The 24,102-nt window shown below is 43.5% G+C and overlaps 1 pseudogene; it reads left to right on the forward strand.

Moving 5' to 3' along the window:
* Nucleotides 1-10,154: 10,154 nt before the first annotated feature.
* Nucleotides 10,155-23,172, forward strand: LOC124024508 (annotated as a pseudogene).
* Nucleotides 23,173-24,102: the final 930 nt, after the last annotated feature.

Genomic DNA, 24,102 nt, shown 5'->3' on the forward strand with positions numbered 1-24,102 from the left:
CCACAATATGTTCCTGCTCTTTACCTTCAGTTTCTCCACAATATGTTCCTGCTCTTTACCTTCAGTTTCTCCACAATATGTTCCTGCTCTTTACCTTCAGTTTCCAATCTCTCCATATGTTCCTGCTCTTTACCTTCAGTTTCTCCACAATATGTTCCTGCTCTTTACCTTCAGTTTCTCCCCAATGTGTTCCTGCTCTTTACCTTCAGTTTCCAATCTCTCCAATATGTTCCTGCTCTTTACCTTCAGTTTCTCCACAATATGTTCCTGCTCTTTACCTTCAGTTTCCAATCTCCACAATATGTTCCTGCTCTTTACCTTCAGTTTCTCTCCAATATGTTCCTGCTCTTTACCTTCAGTTTCCAATCTCCACAATATGTTCCTGCTCTTTACCTTCAGTTTCTCCAATATGTTCCTGCTCTTTACCTTCAGTTTCCAATCTCCACAATATGTTCCTGCTCTTTACCTTCAGTTTCTCCCCAATATGTTCCTGCTCTTTACCTTCAGTTTCCAATCTCTCAATATGTTCCTGCTCTTTACCTTCAGTTTCTCCACAATATGTTCCTGCTCTTTACCTTCAGTTTCCAATCTCCACAATATGTTCCTGCTCTTTACCTTCAGTTTCTCTCCAATATGTTCCTGCTCTTTACCTTCAGTTTCCAATCTCCACAATATGTTCCTGCTCTTTACCTTCAGTTTCCAATACGTTCCTCTCTTTACCTTCAGTTTCCAATCTCCACAATATGTTCCTGCTCTTTACCTTCAGTTTCTCCCCAATATGTTCCTGCTCTTTACCTTCAGTTTCCAATCTCCACAATATGTTCCTGCTCTTTACCTTCAGTTTCCAATCTCTCCAATATGTTCCTGCTCTTTACCTTCAGTTTCCAATCTCCACAATATGTTCCTGCTCTTTACCTTCAGTTTCTCCACAATATGTTCCTGCTCTTTACCTTCAGTTTCTCCACAATATGTTCCTGCTCTTTACCTTCAGTTTCTCTCCAATATGTTCCTGCTCTTTACCTTCAGTTTCCAATCTCCACAATATGTTCCTGCTCTTTACCTTCAGTTTCCAATACGTTCCTGCTCTTTACCTTCAGTTTCCAATCTCCACAATATGTTCCTGCTCTTTACCTTCAGTTTCTCCCCAATATGTTCCTGCTCTTTACCTTCAGTTTCCAATCTCCACAATATGTTCCTGCTCTTTACCTTCAGTTTCTCCCCAATGTGTTCCTGCTCTTTACCTTCAGTTTCCAATCTCCACAATATGTTCCTGCTCTTTACCTTCAGTTTCTCCACAATATGTTCCTGCTCTTTACCTTCAGTTTCCAATCTCCACAATATGTTCCTGCTCTTTACCTTCAGTTTCTCCACAATATGTTCCTGCTCTTTACCTTCAGTTTCCAATATGTTCCTGCTCTTTACCTTCAGTTTCCAATCTCCACAATATGTTCCTGCTCTTTACCTTCAGTTTCTCCCCAATGTTTCCTGCTCTTTACCTTCAGTTTCCAATCTCCCAATATGTTCCTGCTCTTTACCTTCAGTTTCCAATCTCCCAATATGTTCCTGCTCTTTACCTTCAGTTTCTCTCCACAATATGTTCCTGCTCTTTACCTTCAGTTTCTCCACAATATGTTCCTGCTCTTTACCTTCAGTTTCTCCATTCCTGCTCTTTATTTCTCCACAATATGTTCCTGCTCTTTACCTTCAGTTTCTCTCCAATATGTTCCTGCTCTTTACCTTCAGTTTCTCCACAATATGTTCCTGCTCTTTACCTTCAGTTTCTCCACAATATGTTCCTGCTCTTTACCTTCAGTTTCCAATCTCCACAATATGTTCCTGCTCTTTACCTTCAGTTTCTCCACAATATGTTCCTGCTCTTTACCTTCAGTTTCTCCCCAATATGTTCCTGCTCTTTACCTTCAGTTTCCAATATGTTCCTGCTCTTTACCTTCAGTTTCCAATCTCCACAATATGTTCCTGCTCTTTACCTTCAGTTTCTCCACAATATGTTCCTGCTCTTTACCTTCAGTTTCTCCACAATATGTTCCTGCTCTTTACCTTCAGTTTCTCCCCAATATGTTCCTGCTCTTTACCTTCAGTTTCCAATCTCCAATATGTTCCTGCTCTTTACCTTCAGTTTCTCTCAATATGTTCCTGCTCTTTACCTTCAGTTTCTCCACAATATGTTCCTGCTCTTTACCTTCAGTTTCTCCACAATATGTTCCTGCTCTTTACCTTCAGTTTCCTTCCACAATATGTTCCTGCTCTTTAATTCAGTTTCTCCACAATATGTTCCTGCTCTTTACCTTCAGTTTCTCCCCAATATGTTCCTGCTCTTTACCTTCAGTTTCTCCCCAATATGTTCCTGCTCTTTACCTTCAGTTTCTCTCCAATATGTTCCTGCTCTTTACCTTCAGTTTCTCCCCAATATGTTCCTCCTTTACCTTCAGTTTCCAATACGTTCCTGCTCTTTACCTTCAGTTTCCAATCTCCACAATATGTTCCTGCTCTTTACCTTCAGTTTCCAATCTCCCAATATGTTCCTGCTCTTTACCTTCAGTTTCTCCACAATATGTTCCTGCTCTTTACCTTCAGTTTCTCCCCAATATGTTCCTGCTCTTTACCTTCAGTTTCCAATCTCCACAATATGTTCCTGCTCTTTACCTTCAGTTTCCAATCTCTCCAATATGTTCCTGCTCTTTACCTTCAGTTTCTCCACAATATGTTCCTGCTCTTTACCTTCAGTTTCTCCACAATATGTTCCTGCTCTTTACCTTCAGTTTCCAATCTCCACAATATGTTCCTGCTCTTTACCTTCAGTTTCTCCACAATATGTTCCTGCTCTTTACCTTCAGTTTCTCTCCAATATGTTCCTGCTCTTTACCTTCAGTTTCTCCCCAATATGTTCCTGGTCTTTACCTTTTAATATGTTCCTTCTTTAGTTTCTCTCCACAATATGTTCCTGCTCTTTACCTTCAGTTTCCAATCTCCACAATATGTTCCTGCTCTTTACCTTCAGTTTCCAATCTCCCAATATGTTCCTGCTCTTTACCTTCAGTTTCCAATCTCCACAATGTGTTCCTGCTCTTTACCTTCAGTTTCTCCACAATATGTTCCTGCTCTTTACCTTCAGTTTCTCCACAATATGTTCCTGCTCTTTACCTTTTCTCACCTTCTCTTTTAGTTTCCAATCTCCACAATATGTTCCTGCTCTTTACCTTCAGTTTCCAATACGTTCCTGCTCTTTACCTTCAGTTTCCAATCTCCACAATATGTTCCTGCTCTTTACCTTCAGTTTCCAATCTCTCCAATATGTTCCTGCTCTTTACCTTCAGTTTCTCCACAATATGTTCCTGCTCTTTACCTTCAGTTTCTCCACAATATGTTCCTGCTCTTTACCTTCAGTTTCTCCACAATATGTTCCTGCTCTTTACCTTCAGTTTCTCCACAATATGTTCCTGCTCTTTACCTTCAGTTTCCAATCTCTCCAATATGTTCCTGCTCTTTACCTTCAGTTTCTCCACAATATGATCCTGCTCTTTACCTTCAGTTTCTCCCCAATGTGTTCCTGCTCTTTACCTTCAGTTTCCAATCTCTCCAATATGTTCCTGCTCTTTACCTTCAGTTTCTCCACAATATGTTCCTGCTCTTTACCTTCAGTTTCCAATCTCCACAATATGTTCCTGCTCTTTACCTTCAGTTTCTCTCCAATATGTTCCTGCTCTTTACCTTCAGTTTCCAATCTCCACAATATGTTCCTCTTTACCTTCAGTTTCCAATACTTCCTGCTCTTTACCTTCAGTTTCCAATCTCCACAATATGTTCCTGCTCTTTACCTTCAGTTTCTCCCCAATGTGTTCCTGCTCTTTACCTTCAGTTTCCAATCTCCACAATATGTTCCTGCTCTTTACCTTCAGTTTCCAATCTCCCAATATGTTCCTGCTCTTTACCTTCAGTTTCCAATCTCCACAATGTGTTCCTGCTCTTTACCTTCAGTTTCTCCACAATATGTTCCTGCTCTTTACCTTCAGTTTCTCCACAATATGTTCCTGCTCTTTACCTTCAGTTTCTCTCCAATATGTTCCTGCTCGTTACCTTCAGTTTCCAATCTCCACAATATGTTCCTGCTCTTTACCTTCAGTTTCCAATCTCCACAATATGTTCCTGCTCTTTACCTTCAGTTTCTCCCCAATGTGTTCCTGCTCTTTACCTTCAGTTTCCAATCTCCACAATATGTTCCTGCTCTTTACCTTCAGTTTCTCCCCAATGTGTTCCTGCTCTTTACCTTCAGTTTCCAATCTCCACAATATGTTCCTGCTCTTTACCTTCAGTTTCTCCACAATATGTTCCTGCTCTTTACCTTCAGTTTCCAATCTCCACAATATGTTCCTGCTCTTTACCTTCAGTTTCTCCACAATATGTTCCTGCTCTTTACCTTCAGTTTCCAATCTCCACAATATGTTCCTGCTCTTTACCTTCAGTTTCTCCACAATATGTTCCTGCTCTTTACCTTCAGTTTCTCCCCAATATGTTCCTGCTCTTTACCTTCAGTTTCCAATCTCCCAATATGTTCCTGCTCTTTACCTTCAGTTTCTCTCCACAATATGTTCCTGTTCTCTTTTACCTTCAGTTTCTCCACAATATGTTCCTGCTCTTTACCTTCAGTTTCTCCCAATATGTTCCTGCTCTTTACCTTCAGTTTCCAATCTCCAAATATGTTCCTGCTCTTTACCTTCAGTTTCCAATCTCACAATATGTTCCTGCTCTTTACCTTCAGTTTCTCCACAATATGTTCCTGCTCTTTACCTTCAGTTTCTCCACAATATGTTCCTGCTCTTTACCTTCAGTTTCTCTCCACAATATGTTCCTGCTCTTTACCTTCAGTTTCTCTCAATATGTTCCTGCTCTTTACCTTCAGTTTCTCAAATATGTTCCTGCTCTTTACCTTCAGTTTCTCTCCACAATATGTTCCTGCTCTTTACCTTCAGTTTCTCTCCAATATGTTCCTGTTTTACCTTCAGTTTCTCCCAATATGTTCCTGCTCTTTACCTTCAGTTTCTCAATATGTTCCTGCTCTTTACCTTCAGTTTCCAATCTCCACAATATGTTCCTGCTCTTTACCTTCAGTTTCTCTCCCAATATGTTCCTGCTCTTTACCTTCAGTTTCTCCCACAATATGTTCCTGCTCTTTACCTTCAGTTTCTCCCCAATGTGTTCCTGCTCTTTACCTTCAGTTTCCAATCTCCACAATATGTTCCTGCTCTTTACCTTCAGTTTCTCCCCAATATGTTCCTGCTCTTTACCTTCTTTCTCCACAATATGTTCCTGCTCTTTACCTTCCACAATATGTTCCTGCTCTTTACCTTCAGTTTCTCCCACAATATGTTCCTGCTCTTTACCTTCAGTTTCTCCACAATATGTTCCTGCTCTTTACCTTCAGTTTCTCCCACAATATGTTCCTGCTCTTTACCTTCAGTTTCTCCCCAATATGTTCCTGGTCTTTACCTTCAATATGTTCCTGCCCTTCAGTTTCTCCCAATATGTTCCTGCTCTTTACCTTCAGTTTCTCCCCAATATGTTCCTGCTCTTTACCTTCAGTTTCCAATCTCCACAATATGTTCCTGCTCTTTACCTTCAGTTTCCAATCTCCCCAATATGTTCCTGCTCTTTACCTTCAGTTTCTCCACAATATGTTCCTGCTCTTTACCTTCAGTTTCTCCACAATATGTTCCTGCTCTTTACCTTCAGTTTCTCAATATGTTCCTGCTCTTTACCTTCAGTTTCCAATCTCCACAATATGTTCCTGCTCTTTACCTTCAGTTTCCAATATGTTCCTGCTCTTTACCTTCAATATGTTCCTGCTCTTTACCTTCAGTTTCCAATCTCCACAATATGTTCCTGCTCTTTACCTTCAGTTTCCAATCTCAATATGTTCCTGCTCTTTACCTTCAGTTTCTCCAATATGTTCCTGCTCTTTACCTTCAGTTTCTCCACAATATGTTCCTGCTCTTTACCTTCAGTTTCTCCACAATATTTCCTGCTCTTTACCTTCAGTTTCTCCCACAATATGTTCCTGCTCTTTTTCCACCTTCAGTTTCTCCTCCACAATATGTTCCTGCTCTTTACCTTCAGTTTCTCCACAATATGTTCCTGCTCTTTACCTTCAGTTTCTCTCCCAATATGTTCCTGCTCTTTACCTTCAGTTTCTCTCCACAATATGTTCCTGCTCTTTACCTTCAGTTTCTCCACAATATGTTCCTGCTCTTTACCTTCAGTTTCCAATCTCCACAATATGTTCCTGCTCTTTACCTTCAGTTTCTCCACAATATGTTCCTGCTCTTTACCTTCAGTTTCCTCCACAATATGTTCCTGCTCTTTACCTTCAGTTTCTCCCCAATATGTTCCTGCTCTTTACCTTCAGTTTCCAATCTCCACAATATGTTCCTGCTCTTTACCTTCAGTTTCCAATCTCCACAATATGTTCCTGCTCTTTACCTTCAGTTTCTCTCCAATATGTTCCTGCTCTTTACCTTCAGTTTCTCCACAATGTTTCCTGCTCTTTACCTTCAGTTTCTCCACAATATGTTCCTGCTCTTTACCTTCAGTTTCTCCACAATATGTTCCTGCTCTTTACCTTCAATATGTTCCTGCTCTTTACCTTCAGTTTCCAATCTCCTTCAGTTTCAATATGTTCCTGCTCTTTACCTTCAGTTTCTCCCCAATATGTTCCTGCTCTTTACCTTCAGTTTCCAATCTCCACAATATGTTCCTGCTCTTTACCTTCAGTTTCTCCCCAATATGTTCCTGCTCTTTACCTTCAGTTTCTCTCCACAATATGTTCCTGCTCTTTACCTTCAGTTTCCAATCTCTCTTTACAATACCTTCAGTGTTCCTGCTCTTTACCTTCAGTTTCTCCACAATATGTTCCTGCTCTTTACCTTCAGTTTCTCCCCAATATGTTCCTGCTCTTTACCTTCAGTTTCTCCACAATATGTTCCTGCTCTTTACCTTCAGTTTCTCTCACAATATGTTCCTGCTCTTTACCTTCAGTTTCCAATCTCCACAATATGTTCCTGCTCTTTACCTTCAGTTTCTCCCCAATATGTTCCTGCTCTTTACCTTCAGTTTCTCCCACAATATGTTCCTGCTCTTTACCTTCAGTTTCCAATCTCCACAATATGTTCCTGCTCTTTACCTTCAGTTTCTCCACAATATATGTTCCTGCTCTTTACCTTCAGTTTCTCCAAATATGTTCCTGCTCTTTACCTTCAGTTTCTCTCCACAATATGTTCCTGCTCTTTACCTTCAGTTTCTCCACAATCCTGCAGTTTCTCCCCAATATGTTCCTGCTCTTTACCTTCCTGCTCTTTACCTTCAGTTTCTCCCACAATATGTTCCTGCTCTTTACCTTCAGTTTCTCCACAATATGTTCCTGCTCTTTACCTTTCAGTTTCCAATCTCCACAATATGTTCCTGCTCTTTACCTTCAGTTTCTCCCACAATATGTTCCTGCTCTTTACCTTCAGTTTCTCTATGTTCCTGCTCTTTACCTTCAGTTTCCAATCTCAATATGTTCCTGCTCTTTACCTTCAGTTTCCAATCTCCACAATATGTTCCTGCTCTTTACCTTCAGTTTCCAATCTCCACAATATGTTCCTGCTCTTTACCTTCAGTTTCCAATCTCCACAATATGTTCCTCCTGTTCCTGCTTTTACCTTCAGTTTCCAATCTCCACAATATGTTCCTGCTCTTTACCTTCAGTTTCCAATCTCCACAATATGTTCCTGCTCTTTACCTTCAGTTTCCAATCTCCACAATATGTTCCTGCTCTTTACCTTCAGTTTCTCCCCAATATGTTCCTGCTCTTTACCTTCAGTTTCCAATCTCCACAATATGTTCCTGCTCTTTACCTTCAGTTTCCAATCTCCACAATATGTTCCTGCTCTTTACCTTCAGTTTCTCCACAATATGTTCCTGCTCTTTACCTTCAGTTTCTCTCCACAATATGTTCCTGCTCTTTACCTTCAGTTTCCAATCTCCACAATATGTTCCTGCTCTTTACCTTCAGTTTCTCCTCCACAATATGTTCCTGCTCTTTACCTTCAGTTTCTCCCACAATATGTTCCTGCCTCTTTACCTTCAGTTTCTCCCAATATGTTCCTGCTCTTTACCTTCAGTTTCTCTCCACAATATGTTCCTGCTCTTTACCTTCAGTTTCTCCACAATATATGTTCCTGCTCTTTACCTTCAGTTTCTCCACAATATGTTCCTGCTCTTTACCTTCAGTTTCTCCACAATATGTTCCTGCTCTTTACCTTCAGTTTCTCTCCAATATGTTCCTGCTCTTTACCTTCAGTTTCTCCACAATATGTTCCTGCTCTTTACCTTCAGTTTCCAATATGTTCCTCTCTTTACCTTCAGTTTCTCTCCACAATATGTTCCTGCTCTTTACCTTCAGTTTCTCCCAATATGTTCCTGCTCTTTTACCTTCAGTTTCTCTCCACAATATGTTCCTGCTCTTTACCTTCAATATTTCCTGCTCTTTACCTTCAGTTTCCAATCTCCACAATATGTTCCTGCTCTTTACCTTCAGTTTCTCTCCACAATATGTTCCTGCTCTTTACCTTCAGTTTCCAATCTCCACAATATGTTCCTGCTCTTTACCTTCAGTTTCTCCCACAATATGTTCCTGCTCTTTACCTTCAGTTTCTCCCACAATATGTTCCTGCTCTTTACCTTCAGTTTCTCCACAATATGTTCCTGCTCTTTACCTTCAGTTTCTCCACAATATGTTCCTGCTCTTTACCTTCAGTTTCCAATCTCCACAATATGTTCCTGCTCTTTACCTTCAGTTTCTCCCCAATATGTTCCTGCTCTTTACCTTCAGTTTCTCCCCAATGTGTTCCTGCTCTTTACCTTCAGTTTCTCTCCAATATGTTCCTGCTCTTTACCTTCAGTTTCTCCACAATATGTTCCTGCTCTTTACCTTCAGTTGGTTATTGGAAATCTGACACAGTTTCCTTCTTTACAGAAGGATGCACTGGATTTCTATAAAAAAAGGACAATATCTCAGTAACTACGGTCAAAATAGAAAATGACTCCTTTTCATTCAATTATATATATATTTTTTAGAACGTGTTGCAGTTGTTATTGTGACTGACCAGCTCGATTTGGACTGATGTAGCAAGCAAATAGTGTTTTTTACATCCGATAAAAGTAGAGATTCAGAACTACTGGTATATCATACACTACAGAGGAACAATGAGAAAGTAATTCTGCTTTGAAAGTTGATAAACTTGAAAACTCACTTTTGAGGAAATGGCTCTTGAATGATTTTTGGTACACCTACTGGAAAGCTCTTCTTGGTCTACACCCATTCAGCGTCGTTCCCACCCTCTTAAGCCCCACCCACCTCTTCAAGGATTCACATGTCGTGTACTAAACAACCAAAGATTTCAAGACTAATGGTTGGTTTATATTACGTCTATCGACAGTTATCCAATGAAATCCTGAATATTCTATAAACACCAGGGAGGGAGGGGCAGTTCCCCTTGCTGTCCTGTAGGAAACACCAGGGAGGGGTGGTTCCCCTTTCAGCCCCGTAGGAAACACCAGGGATGGAGGGGCGGTTCCCCTTGCTGCCCCGTAGGAAACACCAGGGAGGGAGGGGCAGTTCCCCTTGCTGCCCTGTAGGAAACACCAGGGAGGGAGGGGCGGTTCCCCTTTCAGCCCCGTAGGAAACACCAGGGAGGGAGGGGCGGTTCACCTTGCTGCCCTGTAGGAAACACCAGGGAGGGAGGGGCGGTTCCCCTTTCAGCCCCGTAGGAAACACCAGGGAGGGAGGGGCGGTTCCCCTTTCAGCCCCGTAGGAAACACCAGGGAGGGAGGGTGAGACGGTTCCCCTTCCACTTTATACAGGGAAAGATTTCAACACTTTATACAGGGAAAGATCTTCCATCCAGAAACAGGAAGGAAGGATAAAGTACAACAGCTTGTCAGCAATCTGTTATCCACACATCTTTATGACTATTGATTAGAACTCTCAGGTTGGCTGGGGGATCAACTATTAATTAACCCAGCTGATTGGAACTCTCAGGTTGTCCCGGGCTGGGGGATCAACTATTAACCAGGCGTATTGTGGGAGTTCCTCAGAGTGCATAAATAAGAAGCACATTCCCCTCTGGGTCCATCTAGGCCCCCCTCTCTCTTTCTGCCTTTCTGTCTATCTGTCAGTCAGTCATTACACTACCCTCAGATAGACAGATATCAGTCTGTTACAGACATGGGGAAAGGGTTCTTCATCAGCAAGACTTTGGGGATAGTTGGTGTGATCGTGGGGACTGGAGTGGTGGCCACCATCATCGCCCTGTCAGTGGTCTATAGCCAGGAGAAGGCCAAGATCCATGAGGCAGTGAATCCCCCACTACTCCCTCCACTCCCTGGGAACACTACAGACTGCCTGACTCCCTGTCTCCTGTCTCCTACAACATCACCCTCTGGCCTCGACTGGTTGTCAACGCCTCTACTGGCCTCTTCATCTTCACAGGACAGTCAGCTGTGGTGTTCCAGTGTAAGAAGGACACAGATCTGATCCTCATCCACTCTAACAAGCTGAACCTGACTCTGCTCAGCCTGATTAGCCGGGATGGAGCTACTGCTCCCACCATAAAGAAAAACTGGCTGGAGGTTCCTACTCAGTTCTTAGTGATCCAGCTGAATAGTAATCTGATGGCAGGGAGACAGTATGAGCTGTACACAGAGTTTATAGGAGAACTGGCTGATGACCTGGGAGGCTTCTACAGGAGTGAATATACAGAGGGGACCAGTCCCCCGGTGAGAAAGTAAGCAAAACATTAATCATCATTTTCATGTTTAAAAACAGTGTTAGATGTTGCCTAACACTGTACAGTTGGTTGCAAGATCGAATCTCCGAGGTAAAAATCTGACTTAAGTTAAATAAAGGTAAAATAAATAAACCTATTCTATTAAATTTGACTGAAATCAAATAACATCTTTGACAGATCAATGTCATTTGTTTAACTGAATGAAGCTTCTAAATTGCGTTAATCACCTCATGCGTATCCACATTGAATAGTGTCAGGGTAGTGCAGTGGCGGCAGATTATTAGAAGAGTTGGAGGCTGATTGGGGCCGTGGCTTTCAGGTTGTTATTAGAAGAGTTGGAGGCTGATTGGAGCCGTGGCTTTCAGGTTGTTATTAGAAGAGTTGGAGGCTGATTGGGGCCGTGGCTTTCAGGTTGTTATTAGAAGAGTTGGAGGCTGATTGGGGCCGTGGCTTTCAGGTTGTTATTAGAAGAGTTGGAGGCTGATTGGAGCCGTGGATTTCAGGTTGTTATTAGAAGAGTTGGAGGCTGATTGGAGCCGTGGCTTTCAGGTTGTTATTAGAAGAGTTGGAGGCTGATTGGAGCCGTGGCTTTCAGGTTGTTATTAGAAGAGTTGGAGGCTGATTGGGGCCGTGGCTTTCAGGTTGTTATTAGAAGAGTTGGAGGCTGATTGGGGCCGTGGCTTTCAGGTTGTTATTAGAAGAGTTGGAGGCTGATTGGGGCCGTGGCTTTCAGGTTGTTATTAGAAGAGTTGGAGGCTGATTGGAGCCGTGGCTTTCAGGTTGTTATTAGAGAAGAGTTGGAGGCTGATTGGAGCCGTGGCTTTCAGGTTGTTATTAGAAGAGTTGGAGGCTGATTGGGGCCGTGGCTTTCAGGTTGTTATTAGAAGAGTTGGAGGCTGATTGGGGCCGTGGCTTTCAGGTTGTTATTAGAAGAGTTGGAGGCTGATTGGGGCCGTGGCTTTCAGGTTGTTATTAGAAGAGTTGGAGGCTGATTGGAGCCGTGGCTTTCAGGTTGTTATTAGAAGAGTTGGAGGCTGATTGGGGCCGTGGCTTTCAGGTTGTTATTAGAAGAGTTGGAGGCTGATTGGGGCCGTGGCTTTCAGGTTGTTATTAGAAGAGTTGGAGGCTGATTGGGGCCGTGGCTTTCAGGTTGTTATTAGAAGAGTTGGAGGCTGATTGGGGCCGTGGCTTTCAGGTTGTTATTAGAAGAGTTGGAGGCTGATTGGAGCCGTGGCTTTCAGGTTGTTATTAGAGAAGAGTTGGAGGCTGATTGGAGCCGTGGCTTTCAGGTTGTTATTAGAAGAGTTGGAGGCTGATTGGGGCCGTGGCTTTCAGGTTGTTATTAGAAGAGTTGGAGGCTGATTGGGGCCGTGGCTTTCAGGTTGTTATTAGAAGAGTTGGAGGCTGATTGGAGCCGTGGATTTCAGGTTGTTATTAGAAGAGTTGGAGGCTGATTGGAGCCGTGGCTTTCAGGTTGTTATTAGAAGAGTTGGAGGCTGATTGGGGCTGTGGCTTTCAGGTTGTTATTAGAAGAGTTGGAGGCTGATTGGAGCTGTGGCTTTCAGGTTGTTATTAGAAGAGTTGGAGGCTGATTGGAGCTGTCGCTTTCAGGTTGTTATTAGAAGAGTTGGAGGCTGATTGGGGCCGTGGCTTTCAGGTTGTTATTAGAAGAGTTGGAGGCTGATTGGGGCCGTGGCTTTCAGGTTGTTATTAGAAGAGTTGGAGGCTGATTGGAGCCGTGGCTTTCAGGTTGTTATTAGAGAAGAGTTGGAGGCTGATTGGAGCCGTGGCTTTCAGGTTGTTATTAGAAGAGTTGGAGGCTGATTGGGGCCGTGGCTTTCAGGTTGTTATTAGAAGAGTTGGAGGCTGATTGGGGCCGTGGCTTTCAGGTTGTTATTAGAAGAGTTGGAGGCTGATTGGGGCCGTGGCTTTCAGGTTGTTATTAGAAGAGTTGGAGGCTGATTGGAGCCGTGGCTTTCAGGTTGTTATTAGAAGAGTTGGAGGCTGATTGGGGCCGTGGCTTTCAGGTTGTTATTAGAAGAGTTGGAGGCTGATTGGGGCCGTGGCTTTCAGGTTGTTATTAGAAGAGTTGGAGGCTGATTGGGGCCGTGGCTTTCAGGTTGTTATTAGAAGAGTTGGAGGCTGATTGGGGCCGTGGCTTTCAGGTTGTTATTAGAAGAGTTGGAGGCTGATTGGAGCCGTGGCTTTCAGGTTGTTATTAGAGAAGAGTTGGAGGCTGATTGGAGCCGTGGCTTTCAGGTTGTTATTAGAAGAGTTGGAGGCTGATTGGGGCCGTGGCTTTCAGGTTGTTATTAGAAGAGTTGGAGGCTGATTGGGGCCGTGGCTTTCAGGTTGTTATTAGAAGAGTTGGAGGCTGATTGGAGCCGTGGCTTTCAGGTTGTTATTTGGAGCCATCAGTGGCTTTCAGGTTGTTATTAGAAGAGTTGGAGGCTGATTGGGGCTGTGGCTTTCAGGTTGTTATTAGAAGAGTTGGAGGCTGATTGGAGCTGTGGCTTTCAGGTTGTTATTAGAAGAGTTGGAGGCTGATTGGGGCCGTGGCTTTCAGGTTGTTATTAGAAGAGTTGGAGGCTGATTGGGGCCGTGGCTTTCAGGTTGTTATTAGAAGAGTTGGAGGCTGATTGGAGCTGTGGCTTTCAGGTTGTTATTAGAAGAGTTGGAGGCTGATTGGGGCCGTGGCTTTCAGGTTGTTATTAGAAGAGTTGGAGGCTGATTGGGGCCGTGGCTTTCAGGTTGTTATTAGAAGAGTTGGAGGCTGATTGGAGCCGTGGCTTTCAGGTTGTTATTAGAGAAGAGTTGGAGGCTGATTGGAGCCGTGGCTTTCAGGTTGTTATTAGAAGAGTTGGAGGCTGATTGGGGCCGTGGCTTTCAGGTTGTTATTAGAAGAGTTGGAGGCTGATTGGGGCCGTGGCTTTCAGGTTGTTATTAGAAGAGTTGGAGGCTGATTGGGGCCAGGCTTTCAGGTTGTTATTAGAAGAGTTGGAGGCTGATTGGAGCCGTGGATTTCAGGTTGTTATTAGAAGAGTTGGAGGCTGATTGGAGCCGTGGCTTTCAGGTTGTTATTAGAAGAGTTGGAGGCTGATTGGGGCTGTGGCTTTCAGGTTGTTATTAGAAGAGTTGGAGGCTGATTGGAGCTGTGGCTTTCAGGTTGTTATTAGAAGAGTTGGAGGCTGATTGGGGCCGTGGCTTTCAGGTTGTTATTAGAAGAGTTGGAGGCTGATTGGGGCCGTGGCTTTCAGGTTGTTATTAGAAGAGTTGGAGGCTGATTGGAGCTGTGGCTTTCAGGTTGTTATTAGAAGAGTTGGAGGCTGATTGGGGCCGTGGCTTTCAGGTTGTTATTAGAAGAGTTGGAGGCTGATTGGGGCCGTGGCTTTCAGGTTGATATTTTTGCACAGCCATCAGAATGAATGTCATTCCAATTCATCTTATTAATTGACATAATCTCCGACACAGCCATAATCTGTAATGATACATAAAATACACTGCTGATATGTTTTCTGTTGTTCATCTGAACTGCTGTTATTGATTGGTAAAGCTTTGGGTTGTTTGAACAACCTATTCAATTTGTCTGAAGTCAAACAATGAATTTGGGAGATCATTGGTGTGTAAGGGGTGCGTAACTGGTGGCAGGGAAGTCAAACGCAGGAGAGCAGAACTTGGTGAATAGCCAGAGCAGTTTAATATATACAACTAACGGCATATAAAACAACAAACACATGGGTACAAAACCTGTAGTGCACCAGTAACACATAACACATGGGTACATAACCAGTAACACATAACACATGGGTACAAAACCAGTAACATATAACACATGGGTACATAACCAGTAACATATAACACATGGGTACAAAACCAGTAACACATAACACATGGGTACATAACCAGTAACACATAACACATGGGTACAAAACCAGTAACATATAACACATGGGTACATAACCAGTAACATATAACACATGGGTACAAAACCAGTAACACATAACACATGGGTACATAACCAGTAACACATAACACATGGGTACATAACCAGTAACACATAACACATGGGTACAAAACCTGTAGCACCAGTAACACATAACACATGGGTACAAAACCAGTAACACATAACACATGGGTACATAACCAGTAACACATAACACATGGGTACAAAACCAGTAACACATAACACATGGGTACATAACCAGTAACACATAACACATGGGTACAAAACCAGTAACATATAACACATGGGTACAAAACCAGTAACATATAACACATGGGTACAAAACCAGTAACATATAACACATGGGTACAAAACCAGTAACACATAACACATGGGTACATAACCAGTAACACATAACACATGGGTACAAAACCTGTAGCACCAGTAACACATGGGTACAAAACCTGTAGCACCAGTAACACATAACACATGGGTACAAAACCAGTAACACATAACACATGGGTACAAAACCAGTAACATATAACACATGGGTACAAAACCAGTTACACATAACACATGGGTACAAAACCAGTAACACATAACACATGGGTACAAAACCCGTAACACATAACACACGGGTACAAAACCAGTAACACATAACACATGGGTACAAAACCAGTAACACATAACACATGGGTACAAAACCAGTAACACATAACACACGGGTACAAAACCAGTAACACATAGCACATGGGTACAAAACCAGTAACACATAACACATGGGTACAAAACCAGTAACACATAACACACGGGTACAAAACCAGTAACACATAACACACGGGTACAAAACCAGTAACACATAACACATGGGTACAAAACCTGTAGCACCAGTAACACATAACACATGGGTACAAAACCAGTAACACATAACACATGGGTACAAAACCAGTAACACATAACACATGGGTACAAAACCAGTTACACATAACACATGGGTACAAAACCTGTAGCGCACCAGTAACACATAACACATGGGTACAAAACCAGTAACACTGCTGTTCATGACACATAACACATGGGTACATAACCAGTAACACATAACACATGGGTACAAAACCAGTAACACATAACACATGGGTACAAAACCAGTAACACATAACACATGGGTACATAACCAGTAACACATAACACATGGGTACAAAACCAGTAACACATAGCATATGGGTACAAAACCTGTAGTGCACCAGTAACACATAACACATGGGTACAAAACCCGTAACACATAGCACAAGTACTTACAAAATAAACCATTCCCGACACGGACATGAGGGAAAATATACAACATGTTATTAGGGAATTGAAACCAGGTGAGTGTGAAAACAAGACAAAACAAATGGAAGATGAAAAATGGATCGGCGATGGCTAGAAGACCGGTGACGTCGACCGCCGAACACCGCCCGAACAAGGAGAGGAACCGACTTCGGAAGAAGTCGTGACATTGTGCTTTTAGAACTGATTGAAAGTTCTACATTTCTTTCAACCCATCATGCACCTTGCCAACCGTCAGAGTTGTTAAGATCAACCACCCGAACCACTGCCTGTTCACCCCGCTATCATCCAGGATGTCATTCAAGTGAAACGCTTCTTGTACACTGCCTGCACTGAATCTGTAATGATACTTAGAAACCTGGTTAAGGCTTCCCTTGTTAAGATGTCTCTTATTATTATTATTATTATTATTATTTATATTATATTATGTCTCCATTTGGCTACAATGGTTTGAATCCCTACATTAGCCGATTAGGTGATAAATCTGCCGATGTGTCCCTGAGAAACCTGGTTAAGGCTTCCCTTGTTAAGATGTCTCCATTTGGCTACAATGGTTTGAATCCCATATGATTAGGTGATAAATCTGCCGATGTGTCCCTGAGAAACCTGGTTAAGATGTCTCCATTTGGCTACAATGGTTTGAATCCCCTTAGCCGATTAGGTGATAAATCTGCCGATGTAGTCCCTGAGAAAGGCCCTTAAAATGATCCGCCCTTTTCTTGCTATTTTTGCTTAAAATTACATACCCAAATGTAACTGCATTTAGCTCAGGCCCTGAAGCATATCATTGGTACCATTTGAAAGGAAACACTTTGAAGTTTGTGGAAATGTGGAAGGAATGTTGGAGAATATAACACAATAGATCTGGTAGAAGATAATACAAAGATAAAACCAACCGTTCTTTTGTATTTTTTGTACCATCATCTTTGAAATGCAAAAGAAAGGCCATAATGTATTATTCCATCCCAGGTGCAATTTACATGTTGGCCACTAGATGGCAGCAGTGTATGTGCAAGGTTTATACTGATCCGTTTGTTTCAAATGTGCCTAATTAGTTTATTAATAACTTTTCATGTTCAAAACTCTGCACTCTTCTCAAACAATAGCATGGTATTCTTTCACTGTAATAGTTACAGTACATTGGACACTGCCATTTTATTTAATGTTATTGAACCAGTGTTTTATTTAATGTTATTGAACCAGTGTATTATTTAATGTTATTGAACCAGTGTGTTATTTAATCTTATTGAACCAGTGTATTATGTAATGTTATTGAACCAGTGTATTATGTAATGTTATTGAACCAGTGTATTATTTAATGTTATTGAACCAGTGTATTATGTAATGTTATTGAACCAGTGTATTATTTAATGTTATTGAACCAGTGTGTTATTTAATCTTATTGAACCAGTGCGTTATTTAATCTTATTGAACCAGTGTAATTTGTCGAGGAATTGATTGAACTGCTTGTACCACAATGGACAGGTAAAAACCAAGGTTACACATCAACTCTGAACAAGATGGAAGAAATAGGTGCATTTACATGAAGTAATATTTCATACTCAACTGAACTTTGGCCTTTACAGGGACTTGAGTCAATGACTTTTAATCACTTGAAGTCATTTGTTGACGTTGATCCAATGATTAATTGAACCCTGTAATACAGAGTGTTGATTCATTGGTTGCACCTTCACTGGGGAGAACAGGCTCGTTCTAATGACTGGAACGGAATAGGTGGAACGGTAACAAATACATCAAGCAGGTGTGTGATGCCATTCCATTTGCTCCGTTCGGACATTATGATGAGCCATCCCCTCTCAGCAGCCTCCTGTTGTATACAATGGGAGCTGTTCAATATGTCAGAGCTTTAGACTTATAGTCCTTGAACTAAGACACACGGTATCTGTACCTTTCAATGTGAACTTCAAACCGCTTCAATTGCTAATAAAATTGCACAAGCATTTCGCTAAACTCGCAATAACATCTGTTGAACCATGTGACCAATAAAAGTTGATTTGATAAGAGTCTTATCTGACAGCAGCTACAATATGAATGTATTGACCCTGCTCTCAGAGTCACTATGTCTAACTGTAACAGTCTTGTGGTACAGCAGTAATAACAAGCACAACATATTTCAATAATAGATAATAGATAAAAGACAATAGATAATAGATAATAGCTACAATATGCAGTATGATTGTGTGTCACCTACAGTCACCATGTTTAAACTGTAACAGTTTAGTCTTCAGTACTATAGTAATACCAGTTGCTGTGTGTGTTGGTAGAGTTGTAGCAACCACTCAGATGCAGCCTGTGGACGCCAGGAAAGCCTTCCCCTGCTTTGATGAACCTGCCATGAAGGCCGTGTTCCACATGACCCTCCTCCACGCACACGGAACAGTGGCTCTGGCCAATGGCATGAATCTAGGTAAACATGGAACCCTGATCTCTGGCCAATGGCATGCATCTAGGTAAGCATGGAACCCTGGCTCTGGCCAATTGCATGCATCTAGGTAAGCATGGAACCCTGGCTCTGGCCAATGGCATGAATCTAGGTAAACATGGTACCCTGATCTCTGTCCAATGGCATGAATCTAGGTAAGCATGGAACCCTGGCTCTGGCCAATGGCATGAATCTATGTAAGCATGGAACCCTGATCTCTGGCCAATGGCATTAATCTAGGTAAGCATGGAACCCTGATCTCTGTCCAATGGCATTAATCTAGGTAAGCATGGAACCCTGGCTCTGGCCAATGGCATGAATCTAGGTAAGCATGGAACCCTGATCTCTGGCCAATGGCATGAATCTAGGTAAGCGTGGAACCCTGATCTCTGGCCAATGGCATGAATCTCGGTAAGCATGGAACCCTGGCCAATGGCATGAATCTAGGTAAGCATGGAACCCTGATTTCTGGCCAATGGCATTTACATTTTACATTTACATTTACGTCATTTAGCAGACGCTCTTATCCAGAGCGATTTACAAATTGGTGCATTCACCTTATGACATCCAGTGGAACAGCCACTTTACAATAGTGCATCTAAATATTTTAAGGGGGGTGAGAAGGATTACTTTATCCTATCCTAGGTATTCCTTAAAGAGGTGGGGTTTCAGGTGTCTCCGGAAGGTGGTGATTGACTCCGCTGTCCTGGCGTCGTGAGGGAGTTTGTTCCACCATTGGGGAGCCAGAGCAGCGAACAGTTTTGACTGGGCTGAGCGGGAACTGTACTTCCTCAGTGGTAGGGAGGCGAGCAGGCCAGAGGTGGATGAACGTAGTGCCCTTATTTGGGTGTAGGGCCTGATCAGAGCCTGGAGGTACTGAGGTGCCGTTCCCCTCACAGCTCCGTAGGCAAGCACCATGGTCTTGTAGCGGATGCGAGCTTCAACTGGAAGCCAGTGGAGAGAGCGGAGGAGCGGGGTGATGTGAGAGAACTTGGGAAGGTTGAACACTAGACGGGCTGCGGCGTTCTGGATGAGTTGTAGGGTTTAATGGCACAGGCAGGGAGCCCAGCCAACAGCGAGTTGCAGTAATCCAGACGGGAGATGACAAGTGCCTGGATTAGGACCTGCGCCGCTTCCTGTGTGAGGCAGGGTCGTACTCTGCGGATGTTGTAGAGCATGAACCTACAGGAACGGGCCACCGCCTTGATGTTAGTTGAGAACGACAGGGTGTTGTCCAGGATCACGCCAAGGTTCTTAGCACTCTGGGAGGAGGACACAATGGAGTTGTCAACCGTGATGGCGAGATCATGGAACGGGCAGTCCTTCCCGGGAGGAAGAGCAGCTCCGTCTTGCCGAAGTTCAGCTTGAGGTGGTGATCCGTCATCCACACTGATATGTCTGCCAGACATGCAGAGATGCGATTCGCCACCTGGTCATCAGAAGGGGGAAAGGAGAAGATTAATTGTGTGTCGTCTGCATAGCAATGATAGGAGAGACCATGTGAGGTTATGACAGAGCCAAGTGACTTGGTGTATAGCGAGAATAGGAGAGGGCCTAGAACAGAGCCCTGGGGGACACCAGTAGTGAGAGCGCGTGGTGAGGAGACAGATTCTCGCCACGTCACCTGGTAGGAGCAAATACAGAAAGAGGGAGAGCTCGTGGGAGGAAACAGCAAAGACAGAAAGAGGGAGAGCTAGTGGGAGGATACAGCAAGGAGAGAAAGAGGGCATGAATCTAGGTAAGCGTGGAACCCTGATCTCTGGCCAATGGCATGAATCTAGGTAAACATGGAACCCTGGCCAATGGCATGAATCTAGGTAAGCATGGAACCCTGATTTCTGGCCAATGGCATGAATCTAGGTAAGCGTGGAACCCTGATCTCTGGCCAATGGCATGCATCTAGGTAAGCATGGAACCCTGGCTCTGGCCAATTGCATGCATCTAGGTAAGCATGGAACCCTGGCTCTGGCCAATGGCATGAATCTAGGTAAACATGGTACCCTGATCTCTGTCCAATGGCATGAATCTAGGTAAGCATGGAACCCTGGCTCTGGCCAATGGCATGAATCTAGGTAAGCATGGAACCCTGATCTCTGGCCAATGGCATTAATCTAGGTAAGCATGGAACCCTGATCTCTGTCCAATGGCATTAATCTAGGTAAGCATGGAACCCTGGCTCTGGCCAATGGCATGAATCTAGGTAAGCATGGAACCCTGATCTCTGGCCAATGGCATGAATCTAGGTAAGCATGGAACCCTGATCTCTGGCCAATGGCATGAATCTAGGTAAGCATGGAACCCTGGCCAATGGCATGAATCTAGGTAAGCATGGAACCCTGATTTCTGGCCAATGGCATTATCTAGGTAAACATGGAATCCTGATCTCTGGCCAATGGCATCTAGAATGGAATCTGATTCTGGCCAATAAACATGGTACCCTGAATCTGCATCTAGGTAAGCATGGAATCATTCTGGCCATGGCATGAATCTAGGTAAGCATGGAATCCTGATTCTGGCCAATGGCATGAATCTAGGTAAGCATGGTACCCTGATCTCTGGCCAATGGCATGAATCTAGGTAAGCATGGAATCCTGATTCTGGCCAATGGTATGAATCTAGGTAAGCATGGAATCCTGATTCTGGCCAATGGCATGAATCTAGGTAAGCATGGTACCCTGATCTCTGGCCAATGGTATGAATCTAGGTAAACATGGTACCCTGATCTCTGGCCAATGGTATGAATCTAGGTAAGCATGGTACCCTGATCTCTGGCCAATGGTATGCATCTAGGTAAGCATGGTACCCTGATCTCTGGCCAATGGTATGAATCTAGGTAAGCATGGTACCCTGATCTCTGGCCAATGGTATGAATCTAGGTAAACATGGTACCCTGATCTCTGGCCAATGGTATGAATCTAGGTAAGCATGGTACCCTGATCTCTGGCCAATGGTATGAATCTAGGTAAACATGGAACCCTGATCTCTGGCCAATGGTATGAATCTATGTATGTGTGTTGACGGCTGCTTCTAAGTCCAAGGGGGATGGGATCTGTGATCTGTGATCTGTTTCCTAAATTATAGTTAGAGAGTTTAATGCTACAATCTGCTTAAATTGACCTCTCGCGCGCCTGAGAGAACAAGTTCTGCCAAACTCTCAAGAACTGTGAAGAAAAAACTAGCATTTAATTTTTTGGGGGAACATTTTCAGAGTAAGCTGCTACACTCTGATATGAGATAAATCATACAAATCTCCTTTATAGCCGTATCCATTGCTGTACTCGATTGATTATATACCAACTTCTGCAACCTTATATAAGTCTATGGTAGAACCTCAGAGTGTTGATGTTGTCACGGTAGGGATCTGAACTCCTGTTGCTGGGGAAACCAACGTGTTGTCACGGTAGGGATCTGAACTCCTGTTGCTGGGGAAACCAACGTGTTGTCACGGTAGGGATCTGAACTCCTGTTGCTGGGGAAACCAACGTGTTGTCACGGTAGGGATCTGAACTCCTGTTGCTGGGGAAACCAACGTGTTGTCACGGTAGGGATCTGAACTCCTGTTGCTGGGGAAACCAACGTGTTTTCACGGTAGGGATCTGAACTCCTGTTGCTGGGGAAACCAACGTGTTGTCACGGTAGGGATCTGAACTCCTGTTGCTGGGGAAACCAACGTGTTGTCACGGTAGGAATCTGAACTCCTGTTGCTGGGGAAACTAACATGTTGTCACGGTACGGATCTGAACCCCTGTTGCTGGGGAAACCAACGTGTTTTCACAGTAGGTGTCTGAACTCCTGTTGCTGGGGAAACCAACGTGTTGTCACGGTAGGAATCTGAACTCCTGTTGCTGGGGAAACTATCATGTTGTCACGGTAGGGATCTGAACTCCTGTTGCTGGGGAAACCAACGTGTTTTCACGGTAGGTGTCTGAACTCCTGTTGCTGGGGAAACCAACGTGTTGTCACGGTAGGGATCTGAACTCCTGTTGCTGGGGAAACCAACATGTTGTCACGGTAGGGATCTGAACTCCTGTTGCTGGGGAAACCAACGTGTTGTCACGGTAGGGATCTGAACTCCTGTTGCTGGGGAAACCAACGTGTTGTCACGGTAGGTGTCTGAACTCCTGTTGCTGGGGAAACCAATATGTTGTCACGGTAGGGGTCTGAACTCCTGTTGCTGGGGAAACCAACGTGTTGTCACGGTAGGGATCTGATCTCCTGTTGCTGGGGAAACCAATATGTTTTCACGGTAGGGATCTGAACTCCTGTTGCTGGGGAAACCAATATGTTGTCACGGTAGGGATCTGAACTCCTGTTGCTGGGGAAACCAACATGTTGTCACGGTAGGGATCTGAACTCCTGTTGCTGGGGAAACCAATGTGTTGTCACGGTAGGGATCTGAACTCCTGTTGCTGGGGAAACCAATGTGTTGTCTCTGCTACGCTCACTAACCTGTATCACTCTCTGCACCTGTAGCCTCAGTCAATGTCACTGTCAACGGCCAGGCTGTTACTCGGACCAGCTTCCAACCCACACCCCTCATGTCAACCTACCTACTCGCCTTTGTCGTCAGTGAGTTCGGTTTCATCCAGTCACCAGAAGGGGAAAAAGTTTTGGTACATATTTTTATTTTATTAATCTGCTCTTGTTCTTATTTGTCTGCGTTAGCTGCTCTGGGATTAAGTTTCCCCTAGGTACAGATCTATGATCAGTTTCCCTCCCCAAACCTTACTTCAGTTATCCCAGAACTAAAATGTTGCATAATTTGGTCAGGTGTCTATGTAGTCTGTTCACGAGAGATTACCCAAATCCTAACCTTAAAGGGATACTGCTCTTGGAAAGTAGATTAAGGGCCTCATTGTCAAACTGATCCCAGGTCAGCATCTCCAGGGGGACCTTGGAAAGTAGATAAAGGGCCTCATTGCCAAACTGATCCCAGATCAGCGTCTCTAGGGGCAACTTCAGTATACTCTGACTCCAGGATGAGGGAGACATTATTGGTTTGTTTCTCTGTGATGCCCTCTGTCGGTCTCTACAGGTCAGTACAGATAGTAAAGATCAGGGGCCTCATTTATAAAACGGACCGGATCAATTCTGATCTTAGGTATGACTGACTCAGAAAACCACATATAAGTAGTTATTATAAAACCTTACTTTGGGGTTGAAATGGTCATATCTCTACTCAGAGTCGAGACTTGACGTTGAAATGGTCAGTGATTGTCCTGCTGGTTGTGCGTGGCTATTCTTTCTCCTACAGTTTAAGGTCAGACCATTTCCTTCCCCTTCAGTTTAAGGTCAGACCATTTCTTTCTCCTACAGTTTAAGGTCAGACCATTTCCTTCCCCTACAGTTTAAGGTCAGACCATTTCTTTCTCCTACAGTTTAAGGTCAGACCATTTCTTTCCTTTCAGTTTAAGGTCAGACCATTTCTTTCCCCTACAGTTTAAGGTCAGACCATTTCTTTCCCCTACAGTTTAAGGTCAGACCATTTCTTTCCCTTTCAGTTTAAGGTCAGACCATTTATTTCCCTTTCAGTTTAAGGTCAG

The sequence above is a fragment of the Oncorhynchus gorbuscha genome, unplaced genomic scaffold (genome assembly GCF_021184085.1).
Source record: "Oncorhynchus gorbuscha isolate QuinsamMale2020 ecotype Even-year unplaced genomic scaffold, OgorEven_v1.0 Un_scaffold_1897, whole genome shotgun sequence".
NCBI lineage: Eukaryota > Metazoa > Chordata > Actinopteri > Salmoniformes > Salmonidae > Oncorhynchus > Oncorhynchus gorbuscha.